The sequence below is a fragment of the Lissotriton vulgaris genome, chromosome 10, assembly GCF_964263255.1.
Source record: "Lissotriton vulgaris chromosome 10, aLisVul1.2, whole genome shotgun sequence".
Taxonomy (NCBI): domain Eukaryota; kingdom Metazoa; phylum Chordata; class Amphibia; order Caudata; family Salamandridae; genus Lissotriton; species Lissotriton vulgaris.
The window spans coordinates 772401428-772418596 of record NC_141698.1 but is presented as its reverse complement, the minus strand read 5'-3'; the positions used below and the strand labels follow the sequence as shown (position 1 = coordinate 772418596).

Below are 17169 nucleotides of genomic sequence, written 5' to 3'. Positions count from 1 at the left end.
CTTCGTTTTTATAAAGGTAACAAAAATGCTTAAAACTTTTTATTATAACTTTTCAACATAATGCACAGCAGCCACAATGCTCTACAACACACCCAAAAGTTCTGGCTAAACACATAAGGTCCCAAAGGCAAGACCTATTGGCTATGCCAATGCTTGTTATGTTTTACTTTAAGTGTCTGTGAGGAATATGCATACATAGTTCAAAATCATAAAGCTATGCCAGCCCCTAAAATGAAAGACTTAATGTTTTCAAGACATCACGAATAGCCATTGATCTAAAAACAACATTGACTCGTGATCAAAATAAGGAGAGTTGAAATGACTGAGCATTTCCAACATCAAAAACAAGTTAACAAAGCCCTAGTGGAAGTTAAAGACAGCCTATAACTGTTCACAAAATTCAGTCAAGCTCTCATACGCAAATGTTTCTGCTTATTGTTCACACAAGTGATGTCGGGGTTTGGGTCTCTTACCTAATTGGTTGCTTTTGGCACCAAACTTTATATCAAATACCAGCTCATAGGATGTGCTAACATTTGAGACAGGGAGCGGTGTACTCCCAATACAGACTTTGGTGCTCCCCAAATGGAACCATCCAGTGGCGTAACAAAACTTGAGGGGGCTCCCCTACAAAGTACATTGAGGGCCACCCTCTTGGACTCACTCAGGAGCTCTCAGTCCAGGGTATTGTGCTGAGGGGAGCCCAGGGAGCTCGGTCCTAAGAAACCCCCCCCCACCACCCCCCCCCCCCCACCGCCGCATTTGTTACTCCACTGGATCTGTCTCTTTAGTTATGAAAACATTTTCAAAAGAATGACAGACACAAGTTCTCTTTTCAATGTTTCATATAATGGTAATTGGCAAAATACAGAAAAGTTGTCATGAGCAAATTTAGCGGCAAAGCATATAAGTGATAAATACAAAGAACTCAGTACAGTTCTCAATGAATTCCGGTATAGATTTGGATTAAGTACATGGTTCTCATGGTTTGGACCAATAGGGATCATCTTAAAATAAACATTTTACTACTGAACACATTTGAAGATTGTCTCACCCAAAGGACACATTAAGATTCATCCATTCTCACAGGCTTCGCTGTGCATTTAACTGATACATTGTTAACATGGCCTGGAACAGTAAGAGCTGTCCTTGATTCAATGCAGCGAGGACATTTCTAGGAGAACATTTTCTGCTTATTCAAGCAGAAGTAGATGAGTGTTGTTTAGAAACAGAATCAACACAGGTCATCATGTGATATCCTGTGACGTTGAGGTAAGATGGAGGACAGTGTAAACATAAGCTAATGTGAGCACAAGCTCAAATCATAGTGCCCTTTTTATTAACAGAAAATCAGCGCCATGACGAAAAAAAGGCTCCAGCGTTTATGGCTTTGACGATTACTGGACCACAGAGGTGGAATTTTCATTTAAAATGTGACTTTCACCTTTTGTACCTTCCATAAACTAGAAATATGATGGTATTTAGTTTGTTTCTGATGCCCTTGTCCCGGAAACAGTTGAGTTTCTCTCGTTGGTATTTACCAGTGGCAGCTCCTCCACTAAGGCATAGGAGCATCGCCGCACTGCTGCATCGCCCGCTGCTTTTTGCAGTGTAAAAAAGGACGAATAAAATGATAATGACTCAACGTTATTATCATTGTATTTTTCCCCTGCTACAATAGCTTTATGGGGTGGGGCTGCTCTGCTCTCAGTGCAGGGGGGTCGGGGTGGGCACACTGTGTAAGTGTGCATGAATGTTTGGCCGGCCGTCTCGGGCTGGCCACACACTCATGCGCAGTATGCATGTTCTCCACCCAGGCTGCATTACAGCCTGGGTGGAGACCATGCCAAGGCTCCGATTCCCTGGCTGAGTGCCAAACCACAGTGGTCAGACCAATCACAACACTGCATTACAGTGTTGTGATTGGCTTAGGGGAGCCTGGGTGCTTCCCATTTTCGGTCCGACACAAGAGAAAACGTAGGACTGATTCGGCGATAAGGTATGTTGATTTTTATTTTTACACCCCCTCCCCCGATCCGTGCCAGCCGTCATTGGTATTTACTCTTAATTGTCTCTCCTCACCTTGTTTAACTTTTCCTGCCTGGGCTGTCTTTTTGTGACAGACTTAGAAGGGTATTGTTGCCCACCTCTTAGTGCACAGCACTCTTCAAGTGGCATCTTCCTCTACAGTAGTCACACTGGTCATGGGTTTAACTATCAAGAATGTAGTGGGAGCTCCGGTGTGTGAGAGGACCCCTCCATCCCAGTTATGGCTGTCTTTTACTACCCAACCAGTGCTGAAGGCGCATTTGTCTTGCTTGGATTACAGTCCATGGCACTCTTGGTAGCCCAGGCACAGCATTCCTTTCTCAGCAGTCCCGCTTCCCCTGCAGTGCCATTCTGGAGTTAAGGACCTGTCTTGTCTACCCTGCCCATACTTCCTCTGCCAACTTCTCTTGTTGTCAACACTGTCTGTTTCCGTATGTGGTTTCTCCACTTAGGACAGATCGAATTACCCCTCCCAGAGATTTCCTCCAGAGAGAGTCCCAGCTCTTTAGGTATCTGCTGTTGGTATTTGGGAATGCTGCACATAATAACCATGTCGTAACGCTGGGCGTAGTTTGCGTAGTAGCGCTACGCGTAGCTATGCGAAGTGCACTTTGCACTACTCGTAGCTACGTGAAGTGCACTACTCGTAGCTACGTAAAGTGCACTACGTGAGCTACGCGTAGCTAGGCGAACTGCGTAGTGCACAGTGCAAAATGCTGTTTGCACTGATTGCACAGTGCCGGATGTTTGTCCGCACTGTGCAATCAGTGCAAACCGCATCTTGCACATTACAAGAGGTCGTTGTCTGCCAATCGAGTAGATTTCTACTCGAGCGGCAGCTTTCTCAAAGCAGACCGTTAGTTTCTTATCCTGAGCAGTCGCGAGCATAAGCGACCACTCGCAATAAGAAACCTGACCCCCCGCATTGAGAATCTCGCCGGAGGTTTTTTTTCCACGCTCGCGATCGGCAACTTGATGTTGCTGATCGCGAACGAGGAAAAGTCTCGCTGGGATGTCATTTTGCTCTCTTGCAGTCGACCAACTTGAAGTTGAGGACCGCGAGCCAGCAAAAAATGACCGCTACACTATGCGTGTTTACACTGTGCTAAGTGCAATTCGCGTAGTTTTAAGTAGCGCAAACTTTGCAAACTACGCGAGCGTAGCGCAGGACTTCACCCCGGGTTAATCATTTGTGCCCTGACATTCTCCTTCCTACTCTGCCTCACTTCTGTGTCCGTTTCATCTCTTATTCCACTCTCTCATCTCTGCATTGTCCTCTTCTTTTCCACTGCACTTCCTCCCCACGCTGCCCATTGTCCCTAATTCCCTGTCCACTGTCTCTCACGCTCTGGCCTCCGCTAGAATTATCTCAGCCTGGCTGGACATAGTGACAGAACTGAGGAGCTTTTCCGCTAGGCCATACCTTGGCACTTCCAACACATAATAAAGTAAGATTTTACTTTCAGCTTGAGGACGCCTCAGACTAGGCAATCTGTTGTTTACATTGTACCCATAGACCACAGTATGGGTAATCCTAGGAACCCCTACACACCACGGAGACCTTTGTAATGCCCCTGGCGTGTGTGTGCTCAGAAGTATTATGCTCTAGCACTCAGCTGTCAACTTGTCCATTCCACGATGATGACTCTCAGACAGCCTTGCTTTTCAGCCTTATGTACAGGCAGTGTGGGTGCATCCGGCACTAACTGGGATGGAACTTGTAGGCCGTACTGGGACGTGTAAGCCGTACTCTCGATAAGATCCTCCAGCACGCCTTGTGCAGTTAGTTGGCTGTTGAACCAGAGAAGAAAGAAAGTTGTCACCATAACTAACATGCACAATTTGACATGTCTACTATGACGGCAGTTAACTGCTTGTTTTATCCAAATGGCAGGTACCGCGAAGACAGCCACTCTGTACCCAACAGAAGTGCAAGAAATGTGGAAACTGGAAATCCCCAGATACCCAGTACCTTGCTGCTCTACTCCCAAGACAGGAATGTACTGAATCCGAGGCGCAGTGCGCCGAAGCAGACCTGGCGCCCCGCTCTGCCTCCTTCGAATGCAGGCTCTGGGTGCTCCTCTCGATGACAAGCACTCGGCAGATCAGCCTCTGGTGAAGATCCCCGGCTCCATAACAGACCCGTCACGCCTCTCACCTGTCAGGGGCTCCCGGCTGATCATCAGCGTCATGGAAACTCCGCCCCGCACGGGGCGCGACCAGATTCCAAAGCACTGCTCAGGTGGACCGAGATCACTCATTGGTCGGGAGATCTGCTAGTCTGAATGCCCGCCCACCTTGGAACTTCCAGGCTGCGAGCCCAGGCGGAGTTCCATGTGGGCACCAGCCGCGCTGAGGGTTGCTGCAGCGCGCGGCCCCGTACAAGTTGGAGGTGGCTGTGGTTCTCGGCATTCCGGAGTCCCCAGGGGGCGCGCGTCTGTGCCTCAACCTCTGCCTGGCCGCGCAGCACTTCCTGGCACCTCGCAGGTAGGCTCTTCCATTCAGCAGCTTCCCTCCGAGCAACACCCAAGCAGCGCAGGCAGACTGTATGAGGCTTAGCGAGCAGCTCAGACTGGGAGGCGCTACCTCGCTGTCTGCCTGACGTGAGAGGGCTGGTAATACCCCGGGTCTTTCACGACCAAAAGCCTAGTGTTTAGAAACTAGGTATCTCCGAGCTGAGCCTACCGGCCGTCCCCATTCTGTTGTCACGCCCTGCTGTGCTTCGAAGGCACTGAGATCCGCAGCACAGCACCGACTACACCCTTCCTAATTGTAATGTTTTGATTTTTATGTTGCACTTCCCGTTATGCTTGCGAGCAGGGCCAGCTCGAGGGCAGTGCGACCGGTGCCACCGCACCGGGTGCTGGCTTCGGGAGGCGCCGTGTTTTCAACTATATTGTGATTTTAAAAGCACCTTCTGCCGCGTTCCTCGCCTGCAGCAATAAGAAGGCAAAGATAACTCTGGCCATTAACGGGCCTGCTGGAGAGAGATCGGAGTTTTATCTAGTGACAGTTTTGACTTTTCTAAAGTAGTGCAGGTAGGGTTAACATTCCTGCTGCAAAGAACGTTTATCATGCAGATCACAAAGTGCATACAACTAGCTAGTTCTGTGGGGTGCTTGCTGCTATTGTAAGAGATCCTTTTGTTATTTATGTTTTTTAGGTTACAATCGTAATAAAACTATTAACTGCCATTAAAGATCTGTAACCACTGTTAAGGCTTCTCTAGTCCAAGCACTCTTAAACTTTACTGTCTAAAAGTATGGATCACCTATGCCTCTTACACCAGTTGTATTCCTCTGTCATATGTAACATTTCCGATAGACTGACTTAGACCCTATGAATCATTGTCTCTGTATGACGTGTGTGTTTTGTAAAGTGCTCTGACACTAAACTAGTATGAGTGGTTCTATCAAACAAAAGGAATGCGAGAAAGTAGTTATAAAAACACTGATAAACTCTTCTGGTGAAGGAATCCGAGGAGGAGGGGGCAATTGGGGTTGCGCCACCAGCTCTAAAGCCGACAACGGTTGCGAGATCTAAAGCGCGTTCTAAGTGGCCCGATTTCATTCATCTTACAGTTTGTCTGACCCCTGCTGAGAAAGGGAAGCGCTCCGATCTGTGTCTTGCGCCCGGACACCTCCGGAGTGCGTGATGAATTAAATTAAAATGTCTGCAGCACGTGGACTACCCGAGTGTGCACAAAACATCTGCACCCCGCGTTTGTGCACTTCATTGGATGTGAGGCGGTGCTGTCTGTACCAGTCGCCTCGCTCCTACGCAGTAAGGTTTGGCAGGACTACATGGGTGCCTTTCCCGAGCATCGCCCCTCGGCCGGGCAGCTGCGGGCGGGCCGTGTCATTGAGCCTGTGTTCTTGGACTTCAGAAACGGTCCGCGTGTGTATGTCTGACGCACCTGACTCGGTTCTGCAGTGAACTGTTTCATCAGAACGATTTTGTGGGCAGTTCCTGAGTCAGACGCAGCGCGGCGGATCAGCTCACGTGCTGAGAGACGGGGAAGCCCTTGCTTGACTCGGCAGGCTGTGAAACCCCAGCGCTTTAGCGGGTTAAGGTGGCGGGTGATAGAGAAAAACCTGTCTCCGCTTTTCACCGAGGTTACAAAGTTGCATATTATTGTTAACAGAAACGCTCCGGAATTCGAAAGACCTTGACAGCATATGATGTATTAGGAGACTTGGAAAAAATCCCGGTTTGCTAGATGACAGTGCCAGGGTTAATTATCGGCACATCATACCAAGGACATGCAGTGTGCAGGTATGTGCTTTGTATATGCACTATTTACGAGTGTGCAGAGACCAGTTTGCAATTTAAAGAAACCGGTATAAATAAACAGTTCCAGTATACAATTGTATCCCCTTTTGTCCTTTAGCTGGTTACGGAAAGGATTAGACACTGAAACAACGTTTCTAACATGTTTATTGTCCACGAATCCACCTCGGCGTGCTCTTGTTACTGTGTCACTTACTCAAGGGCGCATTTTATGGGGTGCGTGATAGGGATGCAGGGAAGCAAGCAAGACCAGAAAAAGACTCTTCATTTAGCAATGTGACCCACATCCAAAGTCTTTCGGAGTGTGGGGTGGGCGGTACATTGTCGCTCACAGAGATGTGAAAATACCCCTATGTACTATGGTGACCAGTCCCGTTTTTTCCTCCGGTGTCGGTACATTTAGCACATGTGGCGGTTTCTAGAGGAAGTCAACTGAACTTGAAGTAGGCAAGAGGTTAGCAGCCCTACCAGAAAGCAATTTAATGAACACTGTTGTTAACATGTGTAAAGGTGACATTTAATTGCCCTACCTACGTGCCTGTGTTGCAGGGCATGCACATTTGAAGTCCTACTTCTGAAGTAGTGGAATGCCCTCGTTTTTTGTTTATAGAAATATGATGCCCCCCTTCCCACGCATACAGATTTGTTGAAATGAAAGATGGCTATAACTGGGAGGTGGGCACTGCTGAGTTGCCATTCTGCTTTGTGGCTGCGCGAGGGCCCTTCCCACGCGTGTGTGTGTTTCCCGTGCCGTAAGTAATGCTCGTTTCGCAGACTGCTGAAGTAGGCGTGGGCTGCACAAGGTGGAGGGTTTCCTACCCCTGCTGCTGTTCTTAGAACTGGTCCCGCAGCATCCGCCCCCCCTCGTCGGAACGGCTGTCCTCGTTGCACGCGCAGGGTTCAGTTTATGAATTGCTGACTCGTTTCCATGGGCACGTGGCTGCCACGCTGGGTGGGGCGCTCCGCATTAAAGGCTTTGGGCTCCTACTGGTTTAGGGACATAAGTTAACCTTGCCTGGTCGCATTCCTTCTTATTGACATCTTTAATAGCAAACCAAATGTATTTTGCGTGACTCCTTCTGTGATGGAGAACCTTCAACATATTGGTCATGTAAACTAATGCTGACCCCTCTCCGGCACCTGGCAAATCTCTTGTTCAGTTTGAAAGGCCGGCCACTTTAGTATGTCAAGCATCCTTATGACAAATATGGCACCCTCAGCAAGTTGTGTGATTTTTCTTTACTTTAATCTATTTTTACTACCAGTTACACTGGATGCTGTGGTTCGTGGGCTCATACTCTACACGAGAAACTCCATGTCCCAAAATGCATTGTTCTACCAGCTAGAGGACCTGAACTGGTTGAAGGTCTCATGATATGGGGACACTAGGGCAGGGAGGCTTGCACACGTCTAGAATGTCCAAATTGTAGGGCCTTATAATTAGGAAAGGTTTTACTGTGAGATGCGGTGCCTTACTCCTTTTTAGATGTCTTGCACCAGAATTTCCCGGCCTAATTCATTATCCTTTTTTTGTGAGTGTATATATGACTTACTCAAAGTTTGGTGTGATTTACACATGTATTGCTAGGAGTAAAACGCTGATTTGCAGAAGAAAAGCTTCCTGCATCACAATGTTTTTCTGGGATTCAGCATGGCTTATTCCGATAAATGAATAGGTAAGATGAGCCTAAGCGTAAGGCAGTCCAAGTGATTCATTTGTACAAATATAGGTGCAAATGCCTGAGTTGCTGAATTCCAAGTCTACCTTTTATTAATTCAGCCTCATACCCCTTGCTACCACTGCTCTACACCACATCTTTGTTTTAATCTTGTATGTTCGTTCATCTCTGATTTTTCTTCTTTTGTCACTCTTTCTTATGTCTCTTTATTCTTCTTTTTCTTCTCACTTTTCTGCCTTTCTCTCTCGTCAAATGATAAAAACTAAGCCCAGTTCCCCCAAAACGTGCCAGTGCCCTCCACCTACACAAATTGGGAATTTTGTGGAACCCACTTCTCCAAATTTGTTTTGTGATTGAGCCCCACAGACTTGTAACATAAAGAGAGAAACCATTGTGCACTGTGGTGTAGCATGCATTTGTTTTTCAGCCATACTGTCTTCTTCGAGAGCAGTCACCCTGCTTGGTACATGGATTAGTGGCCACTCATTGCATGTCCTTTTTGTTCTTTAGAGATGGAATGAATGCCTTAGGTTTGTTTGCCCAAATTGCATAGTGATAACAATAGAAACGGTCTTTCCCTACAAATTCATTGTGTTGCAACGGGTTCAAGTAGAGGGGGATTCCGTTCATGCCATTGAAATTTTTCATTACCTACTCCCCATTCAATTCACTATACACAGTGCAGCATTGGTGGCATATAAAAATGATACAATTATTGCAAACATGCGTTGCTTTTACAGATGAGTAAAAGTTAAAGGTGCAGCACAGCGTTTACTTTTATTGGCATCTTGTGCAGATGCCATATTGAAATCTGATTTATATGGACATTTGGTTATAGTCCCTTTTCTATGTTGTGTGGAAAGGTACGTGACAAAAATCCTAGACCTAGGTTCTGGAATGCTAATTTAAAAAATCATGTTGATTGTTCGTTCATGTTATACACCACAACACCAGCATTAAGGCAGAACAACATCTTCTTCTAATTTCTAACATAATGTAAAAATAATTTCTGGCTAAAGTTTATTGTATTAAATGTTGACAAAGTCTTATTCAAACTCTCTGGGATAATTTTTCTTCTTGAGCATATCTGAGAATTCCTTATGCATTTGAGGCCAGGCACTAGCTGAGTTGAGAAGGATGAAGACTTCTCAAAAAGGCATTTCACAGTTGTCGATTGGGGGATGTCTTCTTCATCCGAGCAAGATTTAATGGTATGCAGGGGATCAGTGAAATAACTGTTTGATGGATGAATATTTCAGCATGGTGGATGGTTGCTTGCCTACTTCTTTTCAGCGTTTAATTTTTGTTGAATTTGTCAAACAAGTGCTGCTAGATTGCATTGTTGCAGAGTGAGTCATTTGATGTCAGTTTTGCTTATTGGGCTAATGTAAAGTTTATTAATTTTTTGTGAGGATTGTTTGTGGGGTTGGGATTTTTGACATAATTCATGTTTGTCTAAGATCTGTTTGTGATTAGTGAGTTCTTGGGGCTTGGAAGACCAGAACATGGATGACTTTCCTATAACCGTAGGACATTTTACATGGTTTGTGGGTGTTGTCCACCACCCCCAGTGTGTGTGTGATTTAGTAAGTTTACTTGGGAATCAATGCTAGCACAGGTTCTGTCGCCAAGGTAGTGCAGTCCTGTTTAAGATGTTTGGTGGGAGAGCTCTTAGAAAAAGTAATATTGTTTGGTGTGTTTAGGTTGGCCACGGTGGGTGGGTTCACTGTATTGGATGAGGATAACAATTGCAGCATATTCAGACCAGGTGAGCTGTTGGTAGATCTGGGTCTGCATGAAGGGGAAGAAGAAATCAAGAGCATTGCCCTATAAAAGGGTGAAAAGGTGATTTTTTTTATCTCGATCTTGTTGGTAAAGGCCTTAATGGTGTTGTTGGACATATTTCCTGTGAGGTTGAGATCTCTGAAAATTATAGTTTCGGAGTGGTAAATGGGTTAAGTTAGGCTGAGGTTTCTGATTTCACGCAATAATAATTGTCCTTACTTCGCGGGTTTTGCAGATTAGGTGGGAGGTGGCTATTTAGGAGGCTGAGAAGGGTAATGGCTAGTGAGTAACACCATAGAGCTGAGGATGGAGGTTTTCCTGTAGCATTCAAGACATAGGTCTTGCCAATTAGGACAAGGCGTCCTCTGGCTGGTACTTTCAGTCACTGTGTTTTACGCTGAATTTTTCTGGGAAAAGTACAAAAAGGTTGTGTGTGTGGATATGAGTGAAAGCGAGAGCCATGTCCTTTTGATGAAGGCCTCATCTAAACGAAAGATTGAGATAGTGTCTGTGATGTCTGCCAAATACCCTAACATAGAATGTACACTAAGGACCACGGACAGCTACTTTATTAGGGGAAAAGGGCTACGCTCCCCTCCCAATACTTACTTGTTAATTATTTTTAAAACTGTGATAGTAGTGAATTGTTTGGAGCTTCTGACCCTCGCTACGCGTGAGGTCAGGCAAAAGCAGTCTCGTCAGAAAGACACTTGCACTAGTGCGCAGGTGCATGCTGTTGCAGGATTTACAGCGCTTACTTCTATTTAGCCCTGATCCTCTGTGACACAGTGCCTCTTATGACACAGTGCAGCCTCACAGATAGAAAACAGCCGGGGCGCTTTAAACGTAAGCCCTAGGTTTCCCTAGGCTGTTAGTCAATCAGCAAGGCCGCCCTGTGTACCCGTGCAACACCACCAATTTCTAAACACGTCACGGGTTGGGGTGGGCGCACGCACCCCACCTCATACCGGGAGGAGTTAAGAAATGTGTGAGGTGTACATGACGCTGTGGATGAAGGAGATCAGAGCCTGCAGCTGCTGCTAGTTGGTGTTTAAGGCAAGGATGGGCAAAAAAAATAAGATAATTAAGCATTGGTAATGCATCGGTTTCGCCGATGTAATGAATAAAGAGCTATTTTCATCAATCATCGTCCAGAAGAAGGAAAGAGCTCCCTGACAGATAATACAGGAGTGGAGAGGATGTGGCGCAGTGGCTAGAACTGCTGACTCGCGAGCTGGGGATCCCGGTTCGAGTCTTGATGGCACTGCGCAACATCCTGAGATTCTATGCAAATCACACAATCACTCTGGGTGATACATTGTTATATAAATGGGCTGCAAGAGTAAAAGGCAAAACTTTATGAAAATATAGTTCCACCAAAGCGGATAGTAACACTATTTTGGCATCAGGAAACTGGTAAGAGAAGTAGACTAGGAACATGCATTGGCATATGCAGGAAACTAGGCTTCAGCCAATAGAAATGGAGGAAAGGTAAGTGGCATGCGCAGGAACCAATGAGAAGCCAGGAAAGAGAGGTGGTGGGATGTAAGTCTCTTCTAAGTTTATATTAAAACTATACATTTCTCAAGCACAGCGCAAGTGCTGTGCAGGAGAAACCTAAAAATGAGCCTTTATTTATTGACCATCATCACATTCGCCATTAAAAACAAGATACAAAAAGCTGTCAGTGAAAGACTTGAGAGTTGGGAATGTTCTAGTGTTGCGTTATTTCTACTCCACTTGGATGAATTTTCCTTACATTCACTCACCACAAAGTTAAATGATTTAAAAAAAATGTTACATAGAAATGATTGCCCTGGACAAATATGCTGCAGCTTCAACAGACTTGTGTACAGTCTGAAAAGTGCACATTTCTGTATACCATTTTTTAAAACTATTTAACTTTATGGTAAGTGCATATCAGGGCTGGCGTTACTCCAACTGGTGTTGAACTCTGGGTCTGTGCTTAGAAATAACCAATGGGTTTAATCACACCCACTGCAGAGTTACTTGTGTGTCCAGCCATTGTCCAGCAACAACAAAAAATGTCACGATAACGCTAGTGATTAATGTGCCTGCTGGAAGGAGATGGAGTTTTGATTAGTGGCAGTTTTGACTCCTCAGTGGAGGGTTAATGTGCCTGCTTCAAAGATCTTGTATGAAGAACATGAGAGCTGTATTTTATGCGGATAGGTCAGTGGGTTACTGCTTTTGTCACTGAAATCCTTTTGTCACTTCCATTTATTAGGTTACAATCCAAATATAGCACAGTGACCTATAAACTGGCATCAAAGAACTGCACGCAAACTGCAAAATATATGTTAGAGCATTGTGTCTTTTTCTCATTTTTTCATTATTCTAATGTTGCAAAAAAAGATTAGTTTGGGTAGAAATTTATAATAATTATTAGTAAAGCCAACCCTATTCACTGTGGCACATTTTAAAATACTGGATTTGTGCTTCTCAATAGTATACCAAACACTTTTCAAATATGCTGCCTACTTCTCATTGTTTAATGTAACTTTTCCTATAGACTGGTTAATAGCTGAATGGTTCATTGTCTCTATATGAAGTGTGTGATGTAATGTGCTGTGACACCTAAACGGGTATGAGTAGCACTATAAAACATGAATGCACGTAAAAGAGGGCCTGTGGAGAGAGGAGGGGCTCTGTTGGAGGGTGGTAGTGAGAAGAACCATGCAGCAGGCAGTCATAGGAGAGGGGTCACCAAAAAAGAGTCACATCGGGCTCCACCAGTGCTAAAGAATGAACTCGGTGGACATGGCCTGAGCAGATGTTCCTTTCAGCAAAAGCAAGCACCCTTGCAGTCTGCAGGTTGTTGCTCAGCTGACATGGGTAGAAGAAGTTGACATTCCCTTCCACGTTTTCCTTCCTGATGCAGTAAAATACCCTACAAAAATTGATCCTAATCCCATCGCCAATCAGATTACTTCAATTGGTGAATTTGTGATAACAGACACCCCCCTGTTGCATTATTTGTTACATTAGTGAGTGTAACCCTTCTGTGGCCCCTTATGATATTAGGAGAGATATTTAGCTATGCTTGCATTCTGATTTGCATATAGCCATGTCTGAACTGGGGTGGCAGAGTGGGTTAAAGAACGGTGATGGATTAAACCCAGATCTCTTGACTGGGTGTGAGTGTCTGATTGATTCAGATGCTCCGTCCATTACCACCCCCTTTTGTACCGCTTTTGGCCGCCATAAGTGTGGCAGGGTATGCTCAGACGTGAGTCCCTTGCTCATTTTGCCACTAGATTCAAGCCACCCGGGCTGAAGACGGCTGGAATGCCAGAAACCGGTCCTCGGAAGCTTGTTTCCGGTCCAGAGAAGGCATGGCTTGGCAGTTCGGACTGGACTGTTCCCATGAGGCACAGGGTCAGACTGATTTGCATATAGCCATGTCTGAATTCGGGTGGCAGAGTGGGCTAAAGAACGGTGATGGATGAAACCCAGATCTTTGGACTGGGTGTGAGTGTTTGATTGGTTCAGATGCTCCGTTCATTACCACCCCCTTTTGTACCGCTTTCGAACCCAAGATAGGTATGCCTCTCAGCAGCAGGTTCCTAGAAGCTTTTCTTATGTAAGCTTATTTTATTTATGTATTTGTTTTTGTTTTTCTGCATTGTTCCCCCTGACTAGACTGTGAAGAGCATGCTATTGCTTAGCATCCGCCTTACTGATTGTATTAGTTGCCTGCTATCTGTGGTTCTAAGTGTGCGTATCTTTGTAATTCACTTGTGCGTGGCTTACATCCACGTTGAGTACACACTCACCTCTGTTTATAATAGTGCTGCAGTACTGCCACGCACTGGGTCTGGAGCGGGTCTCTCCCTGGGCAGATGCTCCTTCCCCTCTGTCTGTCCAAGTACCAGCAACTTCTGTTTTATGTGCAGGTCCACGCTATAGCACCCGATGTCACACCCCTCACAAACCATGGAGACGGCTGCTAGCCTTCTCTCTTCCCTGCACAAACTGGAACATTAACACTGACCTCTCTAAAACACCGCCCCACCATTTGCACTGCTCCCCATCATTCTCTCTACTCGCTGCACCCCTCTACGGTTCCTGCGTAGTACTACCCTCACTCTGTCACATCTGCACAATGAGTGGACCCTTCCTTGGCATTCCCCACATTTTTTTATTTTTTATTTTTAAATCCATATACACTTCGCCACCCTTCCGCTAGACACTATACCTTCCTTTTACTCTGGTCCACCTCAAACTCCATACACTGTACACCCTACTTGCCTTTTAAAATGTTACCTGTACTTTTCTCCCCAACAATTCCTAGTTCCTTCACTGCAAATTGTAACCTACCCTTTTCCCTGCATAATCAATACACATGTTCTCATTATCCACTATAGCCGATCGCTTCCTTTCCCAACTTTTTCCCTGTCCCCACCCTTCCCATATCTCTACACAAAGCTACACAGTGCTCTCACCCTGCCTCTGTGCCACTGCCTGCCCCTTCCTGAACCCCTCTGTGCAAATTGTTCCCAATCATTTCCTTCACGCTGCCTTATAGTAATACCCCTTACTCTGCCTGCCCTCCTTGCACAATTCTCCCATTTCTTCCCTAGAAACTGCCCCATTTATTTATTGTCCGTGTTGCACACGCAGCGGTATTTTGTCACTTATAGTCACCAATTTGGCTTAATTGTATGCAGGGGCAGTTCCTTCATCAGGGTGTAGGGGTGTTGGCCTGCCACATTTATCCACCCCAGACATCTGTATTAAATATAAGTATAGGCCTAATCATTACAAATACAAAATGGCTGTGGCATCAGCTTATTTTCAACTGTGCTGCGGCCAAGCACTTACAGTTCCCGAATCTTCAGTGGGCAGGGCAGTGAATGCAAGCCTTTGGGGTGGAGGGTTGAGGGGTGTAGCTTTAAAGTAATAGATGTAGAAACTAGACGAGCCCCCTCTGGCAGACCTGGGTCCCTACTTGAGTCCACGATGTCTACGCATGCCGGGTTGGCTGGCTGCTTTTTTTGTGACCAACCTGACATGCACCCTAGAGCACTCTTCCCTTCAGCGCAATAAGGGAGCTGGGGGGAATCGCAGCCATAGCCCCTAAGCCTCCAAATGAGGGCTGAGTGTACCTGCCCAAGCAGATCCAGGTGCTGCTCTCATGGAGCAGTGTTTAGATTGACTCTGGTGCACTAGGTAGCGTATGGGGGAGCATGACCAATCACTGTATGGCTTTATCATGAAGCCATGTGGTGATTGGCCATTTCTGCACTTCCCTTTCTTAGTGCACATTGCCACCATTAACAGCTTTGCACATGAAGCGCTGCAGCCAAGGCCCCTCCTTCCATCACCTCGTGAGTCGGAGTCCCCTTGCCACTGGAAATGTCCCGGGCCGGCCGAAATTACAAGCACGCTCCAAGTCACAGAAGCTGGAGGCCACAGAGTCAAACAAAAGGTTTTGTTTTGTTGATTTTCTATGATTGTGTATCTTTGGTATGCCAATGCCACCATAGCCAGAATATGCGGCTATAGGCTAGTGCTGTTTATTCTTAAGGGTGCTAATAATAAATTGTTTGTTACTAGATCTAAATTACAGGAAGAGTAACCAGGGTTGAGTCTCGGCGCAGCTCAACCTCCTGTGATCCTGGGCAAATCACTTAATCTAAATCTCCTCGTGCCTAAAAATAAATGAATGGGTCTTTGTGTAACATAACTGGTGTTCATGTAAAGCATTCAAATACCATCTTACACCCTGGTATGAAAAGTGGCTTTTGCTTTTCTTGCTAATAGGCAGTAGGGCACGCACTGCTGGCCGTGACTCAGACACTGCAGACACTATTTAAATTACAATGAATGTCTGGCCTTTCCCTGGAATGAATTGTGACTGAAGGTATTTAAATGTTTTTAACAGAGCGAACAGTAATAAAGTGTGCTCTGTTCGCCCTTGCGAAGAGCAGTGAATCTTTGCTCCCCGTAAATCAAAGGCTACTTTAAACCCCAGTGTTTTCAAGCCTCTGTGATTATGGGGCTGGTCAACTCTCTTTTGTCTTTATTGTTACTTTAGATATGCTCTATAATTGGAGTAAGTGCAGGGCCTTATCTTGAGAGAGATAGAGATGGGAGTGTGCTGATGTGTCAAAAGTCTCAGGCTCTCACGGATTTTGACTTTATTTATAGAAAAGTCCAGGGAGACTTGCCTGCATGTGGCGCTTTTTTGCCAGGCCTATGAAGGAGCCAGCATTGATCTCCACCCCACCCCCATTCACAATATATATATATATATATATTATATTAAAACGTGCATTCTGCTGTTAAAATGAAAATACATTTGCCTGGCCCCCTACATGCGTAACCCGTTCTGTCAGTCAGCCTGAGAACTAATGTAATCCCATAAAAAATGCACAGTAAATCGCCACGGACTTCCATAAAAATGTGGTGCCTCCTCTCAGCCTCACCACTCTGACTACACCAACCGCCACTGGTTGTATGTGATATGTGCCAGACTGGTTAGTTTTGATTGCCAGATGAGTCTGGTATGACAGGGTTACAGCGGTCAGGACCTTTTCTCTCTGTGTTGTGGCTCGTCAGCTGATGTTTTCTTGACAGTATCCAGTAGGGGTTTATGAAGCATCTCATGCAACAATCGGGTGAAACATATTTATATCTGTGTATTAAATGCAAAATACAAGCAAGATGTAGATTTATTTCATTCATTCTAGAAGAGTAGAGAAATAGGGGGATGAAGCTTCATTCATGGACCAGGTGGGTCACTGGTCGCGTACTGAAATGCTTTGGTGATTAGTAGAGGGAATTTAGCTGGACAGGTCGTTCCACAGGCTCGGGCCACTTCTAACAATCTCTGGTCACCCTATTGTTTTAGGATGCCAAGCGACGCTCTTCTGCTGAGCCTTAGTTGCATGCTTTGATGTATTGTACCTGCTAGTAAAAGCCAGCATGGGATGTGCAAATTTCTGAGTTTGGCAAATCTGATTGTTGATACTGGGGAGAGGAGGATCCGGTCTCTTGGGGACTCTTTGGTCCACTCTAGAATCTTGTTGTAAATCTGTCATATCTTTTCTGTGTCCATTGTTCAAGAATGCCTGTGTGCATTCTGCATCTGTGCTGAGGATTGGTCTAATGCCAGTTGGAGTCTAGGACAGCTGGCGTGAGGACCTCGTTTGCTGTGCTCCTTAATAAATCTATTTCTACTCACCTTATATTGTGTGACTTCATCTTCAACAATTTTGGCGATGATCGTGACCCAAGCTGACCCTTCAAGAAGAATCCTTCTTGATTTCCTACTTGGTGAAGCCCAGCCTACGAGAGTCACTACAACGAACCCTTCAACTCCTCTCTCAAGACGTCCACA

At 45.6% G+C, this 17169-nt stretch overlaps 1 protein-coding gene across 1 annotated transcript in view; it reads left to right on the top strand.

The window, feature by feature from the left end:
* The first annotated feature begins 4308 nt into the window (after positions 1–4308).
* The window catches only part of OSBPL3 (oxysterol binding protein like 3), a 909495-nt gene continuing 896634 nt past the window's right edge, over positions 4309–17169 (top strand). Inside the window, exon 1 of the mRNA XM_086941688.1 lies at positions 4309–4536. The gene's annotated coding sequence lies outside the window, so the exon portion shown is untranslated. The remainder of the gene's footprint in view (positions 4537–17169) is intronic.